Here is a 6,057-nt window from a genome sequence, read left to right as displayed (position 1 = left end):
AGATCAAAGAATTTCATACATTTCAATCATAGAAAAGTAAAATCTAATTTTTGTTTAGTTACTAAATACATACTAAGGATCTTCTGTGCTGTTGTACATGCAGTGGTGATCAGTGAGGCTGTGGGATAATCAACGATTCTTTTTTTTTTTCCAAACTTGCAAAAGAATGAATAACGTGACAAAATAAGCAAGACAAGTGAATTTAAAACGCAAACGAAAAAAGATAATGTAGCCTGTTTGGCGCCCTGGGTGAACACTCCCTCTTGCGCCCCCCACACACACACACAACATATTAAGGATTGTACATTAACATAAAACTGTTGTACACACACACACATGTGAAGAGAGAGAGAGTTTGCATAGTATGCAAACGGCTACCAAACAGCCATCACAATTTGTCATACAATGAGAACAGGACAAATTGACAATGACTAATTAATATTAAAATCTGTAACATAATGTATTGTTTGGAGTTTAGTCTGTTACTGATGCTATTTTTACCATTTTTTCTTGAAGCAACTGTTACTCACATTATTTCCTTAGGGATTAATAAAGTATTCTGATTGTTTCAGGATGACCTGCCATTATCCAGTGACACATCTGCTTACCTGTATCTTTTGCTCGTTTCTCCTCTTCTTTTCTCTTTTTTCTAAACTGAGGACCTGATGGCTTTGAACTTTTCTTGTCCATCTTCAATTGGTTTTAATTTTGCAGTCCAGTATGAACACAAATCCCCCAACTCGAGGATCACCACAACATAACCTAAAAGACCTACACCTTAGTTCACAGATTCACTTTGGGTGCATTTCTGAGATTTCACACAACCCAGGATTCAAATCATGAATCCATAATGGGCTTGGATTTACAACATTATAAATTAATTGTGCTCTATTTGGAAGCAGCAGCCCCCCCTCCCCTTTCGACAGCTTGTGTGTGAGACTTTAAATCATCAAACTGTAAATTTTAAATTGTTATTGATCCCTTTACCCCGAGTCCTAAAGTGTATATTTATTTTCTTACTCTTCTTATATATTTTGTTTGTTCACTTGCACTGCTGTAACTGGAGCCTCGTCGTCTCGTCTCTCTATATACTGGACTGCAGAGATGGGCAGTAACGCGTTACTTGTAACGTGTTACTGTAATCCGATTACTTTTTTCAAGTAACGAGTAAAGTAAGGGATTACTATTGCAAAAACGGTAATTAGATTACCGTTGCTTTCCCGTAGGAACGCTGCGTTACTGCGTTACTAAAACCGTGATTTTTTGTGAGAATGTCTCATGACAGTGACGTAAGCAAGTGCGACGTTGGTGACAACAGCTGTGTGCAGATCAACAACGGACAATATATCGAGTGCGGGAGAGAGTATGAGCGTGCAGCGTTTAAAGCATGGAAGTACTGACCTTACTTTGAGTTTGATTCCATAAAAAGTGACAAAGACATTAGTGTCTGTTGTGTGTGGGAAGAAAACTTCTTTGTACAGCGAAAAAAAAACCCTAACCCTGCGGCACACCTGCACCAGGGTAAACCTCCGCCTACCCTACTCCCTCAGTAATTAGTTACTGATTACTTTTTTCAAGTAACTTGACCAACACTGCTGGACTGTAGCGGAGATGACAATAAAGTTTACTTTGACTTCAGCAGCAAGCAGGCGCACCGAGGGCTCTCGCGCCCACTTTTCGTGTATAGAATTTCGAAAAAACATTGGTGCAAATGATAAGTCTGTATTATGTCTGGTGTTTTCGTGTTTGTTGGTTTGTTTTTATTTTGTTTACTTTGCGAGTTGGTTATTAGATGCTGCTCCAGCCAACCAGAGAATCCCCCGCCGCCCCGTCCTCTCCTCCCTGTGTCGCAAGCAGCAGGCGCACCTCGCAAAAGAAGGGCGTCCTTACTCCCAGCAAATGGGCGATAGAAAACCGATCGGTGCCTGTACCATTCCCAATATGTGCTGGGTTACGTCGGGGCAGCATGAGTACAAGCATTTTTTTTTGCCGATGCCCGTGATGCCGCCCCCCACCACGATGCCGCCCCGGGCAATCGCCCGCGTCGCCCGTATCTAAAACCGCTACTGGACCGAAGTGGCAGCCCTCTGCCAGGCTTTGGGTGCAGAGAGGGAGAAGAGAGAAATCTGAACATTTTAATTGGTGTTCCTCTGATTTTTTCGAGTTAAAAATAATGGGGTTTTTTTTGTTTTGTTTTGTTTTTTTGGCTCACTCGTGAATAAAAATGGACACAAATAAAGTACACAACACATAAAGTACATAAGGGAATGACACATTTTTATACTATATCCTTTTCACACAATAAAAAACAAAGGATACCCTTCTCTTTTGCGCTTTTGTCGACTCGTTTAAAAACCAGTTTACACCAGTTAAAGGCCTTTTTTGTTGATACTAATTTAATATATTCTGTATCTTCCACTGTGCGCATAACTTTGTGAGGTTACTGTTTTTTTCCGGTAAATTGCTAAACTTAAGGGGGACAAGTTCTATGGAAGAAATATCGTATCATCAGAATTCAACTATTTTTAGACATTGAATTTATAACACTGAATTTTTACCCTCCAAATTTCCCTGCAAAAATATTCACCTGCAAAAATTCACCTGCAAAAAATTCACCATCAAATATTCACCTGCAAAAAATTCACCATCAAATATTCACCTGCAAAAAATTGCACCTGCAAAAATTCATCTGCAAAATTGCACCTGCAAAAATTCAACTGCAAAGGTGACGAACTTGAATGACCCAAGCCAGAGCAATCAGCACTAGATCGAGTCGAGCGGCTCTCAGCCAATTAAATTACGCTGTTTGATCACATGACACCGTTAGCCAGCAGTGTGTCTCCTAAAAGAGAGCTGTTTAAAGGTGAGTGATTAAGTTTTTCTCCTAACTAGAGATCATTACAGAACGCCTAGTCCTACTTAAAATCCCATTCATTTTTCTTTCATTTTATCATCTACTCGAACTAAGTAAAACGTTTGACTAACTCAAAGACAATTTCCACGCCTCCCCTGCCTGTCTGCAGAGGCAGTTTTGAATTTAGGAGCAGCAAGATGGCAGCGGCAAACCCTGGCGGTTCTCCGGTAAGTATATTGGTTTTTTTTTATCTTCAAGTTTGTCTTTTGAAACGTTAATTTTATTTAAATCCGTTGCTCACGTATAAAGTACACAGACGGGGTCTTTGCTCAACTCGTCTGAGGCGTGTCTCACTTAGCGCTACATGCTAGCATCCTGCTAACCGAGCTACCCTTTACATGCTGTGCTTTAGAAAATAGGATACTCGGTACAAAACCATACTCCGCAGATATTGATAGATAAACGAACACTGCAAATATAATGTTGGGAACGAGAACGGCCTTTGGTGAAGGGGTAAAATACACCATGAATAAAGCCATAGAGTGAATGGCTGCCATGGTTGCAGAACGGCCTGATTTAATAACAGGAATGGGGAAGAGTGAGGCGAAGTGAACCAAAGCCACAAAACACGGTCAGACAAGGCGGGAAAAGGGCAGTGATCTGTCCGTCACTATGAAGTTGGTGTGTGCTTTGGTGAACAAAAACTCGAGACCGGTAGCAGGAAGATGGGAGACTCGTGTTTCACTGGAATAGTGGTGAATTAAAACATCCCTTGTTGGGGAAATTTAGGTGTAAATGCATCCATACAGGCAAGACAGAGGCAGACCAGACAGTGAAGAAAACAAGGCAAACATTAGTAATATTAAAACGGAAATATAGGATTAATATAACATACAATTAGGGAAAATGTAAGGAACACAATGTAAATGATATTGTAAAGTCATTAAAACGGCATACTCTGATTAAAAGAAACATGTATTTAGGTAGGATAATAATAATAATCAACATGTACAAGATGGGTATGTATACTTGTACCCAGAATTTAACAATTATAAAGTTGTAGCATGTCAGTACCTTACCCCATCCATTATATCCACACTTTCAGAAAAGGATATGGTCAGTATCTTTACAAATACTATCTAAACTTAAACGGGATATTCCCTCTGCTTCTTCTATACACCCTCAGGGTTTGATCAGCCAGTGGCTGATATGATAATTAATCCTGTAAAATAATCTTTCGGTTTATGAATCTGTTTGCATGGATTTCTTAATCCGTTTCCACTGTTAGCAGAAGTTGTGCATGCAGTTTTGGCGAGCTGCTCTCCAAGACTACAAGCTGCGTTAAAGTTGGAAGTAACTGGCCGATGTTCCACTGTTGAAGATCAGCTGTGCCCATTTGTTGCACATTGTGGGAATGGAGAAGTTGAGGCCCCTTGCAATTTCCCCAAACTGGGCGATTATACATCTTGCTTCCATATTTGTATCTTGTGTCACTAAAAATACATTTTATTTTAATTCTATACATTAATGACCTGCAGAATCTCCTTATCATATTAAGTGATTCATAATTGTCACTTTATGCTTTCTCCCTCTCTAAAGTGATGACATCCTTGCATTACATACTTTAGGTTCCTTTTCTGCAGGCAGGTTTCTGACAGAACAGGCAGATTTACACTATAACATGCAGCGTTCTATAGATGAACACAAAGAAATGAAAAATTACATGTATGTGCTAACTTTCTAAACACTTTGTTACATTTATGATAAAGTAGATTAAACACATTTATGTCGGCCTTGGCTGATAGTTCTTGTATTTAAATTAACTTTGTGTGTTTCAGGTACTGCACTCTCAAAGACTGAATGAACCAGCATTGCCGCCATGGGTCACTGTGAGCATCACAGGGAAGGTTGAAGCCACCCTGCACCCACGTCACTGCTCTTCTGTTTAATGTAGAAGCAACAGTGTTGATCTGTGGCACAAGGACTGTTACAGATGAACCTGCATACAGGGTTTTGCTGGGTAATGTGACCAAGATGCAGCCAGAGGTTGGCCATAAGATGGACTTCTCCTCTTCAGCTGCCCCAAAAAAAAGGCTCTTGATCAAAACATAAACAGACCATCTGTAGTGACAGGTTAAAGGAGCCATCTTCAAAAAAGAAAAATCCCACCTGCTACTGTGGAGTTGTCACTGCTATAATGCCATAATGTTTTATCTAGGGGTCTGGATTTATGCCTGTAGTGCACTGCCGTGTAAATAATTTGCATTTACTGAATATGTACTGACTATCACTGTTCAAAAATTGAATAAAGAAACAAACCAATTTTTGCCTTTTCTTTATTAAAACCCACTTTATAGAACATCACATCAGTTACAATGTAGAATCCATGTCACTGGAGCATTTTGATTCAATAAACTGTAAAAAGGTGAGCTGTGAAGACCAAGGACAAGTGCAGTTCACAGGTTTACTAAGGAATCCCAGAAGATTGCATGGTGTCGTTCCCAGGACATGTGGACTCAACCTCAATCCCTCACACTTAGGGCTGGGCGATATGACCCAAAATTCATATCTCGATATTTTTTAGCTGGATGGCGATATAAGATATATCTCGATTTTTTTTTTTTTTTTTTAAAAGCCATAAGTTAAGAACAAAAAGAGAGTTCTTAGTCACACTGTGTCCCAGATGTCACACAGGCACTTTTATTTACATACAGCGTAGATGTACATGAAGAAATTACTTAAAAATAAATTATCAGCATTTATTAAATAATCATGGTCCATAAATAAAAGAAAACAATCTTGTTTTTGTGCATAACAAAAAGCTCACAATTGTGCAGTCAAAATGTAAACTAATAGACGCTGAGCATAATAACAAAGAGACAGATTTCACAGCTGCACCACGTCTCTGAACAGGTGCCATTTGTGGTCCTTATACACACACAGTAGTAATATTACGTTGAAGCACGGTACGTATCACTCCGCGAGGCTCCTCCCCGGTAGCCGTAATCCTCCGACAATCCATCAAGCGGTGCAGCTCCGTAGCTTAGCAAAGTCATATTAAAACATTTGACAGATTGCTGAGCGCTGTGTACCACATAAAATCGGTTCGCGGTCAGTAAGCGCAACCAGAATTCATACATAAGGCGCACTGTCGAGTTTTGAGAAAATGAAAGGATTTTAGGCCGTGCAGTTCCTCCGGGATG

The 6,057-nt window shown here is 39.8% G+C and overlaps 1 long non-coding RNA gene across 1 annotated transcript; it reads left to right on the top strand.

Annotated features, from left to right (window-relative positions):
• Window positions 1-2,077: 2,077 nt before the first annotated feature.
• On the top strand, window positions 2,078-5,181 carry LOC112435123 (uncharacterized). The gene is made up of 3 exons (XR_003024431.2): window positions 2,078-2,863; window positions 3,024-3,081; window positions 4,693-5,181. It is a non-coding gene; the product is annotated as an uncharacterized LOC112435123 (long non-coding RNA).
• The last annotated feature ends 876 nt before the right edge of the window (window positions 5,182-6,057 follow it).

Source organism: Maylandia zebra, linkage group LG7 (assembly GCF_041146795.1).
Source record: "Maylandia zebra isolate NMK-2024a linkage group LG7, Mzebra_GT3a, whole genome shotgun sequence".
Classification (NCBI taxonomy): domain Eukaryota; kingdom Metazoa; phylum Chordata; class Actinopteri; order Cichliformes; family Cichlidae; genus Maylandia; species Maylandia zebra.
The sequence above is the reverse complement of the archived record's forward strand: the minus strand, read 5'-3'. Positions and strand labels throughout refer to the sequence as shown.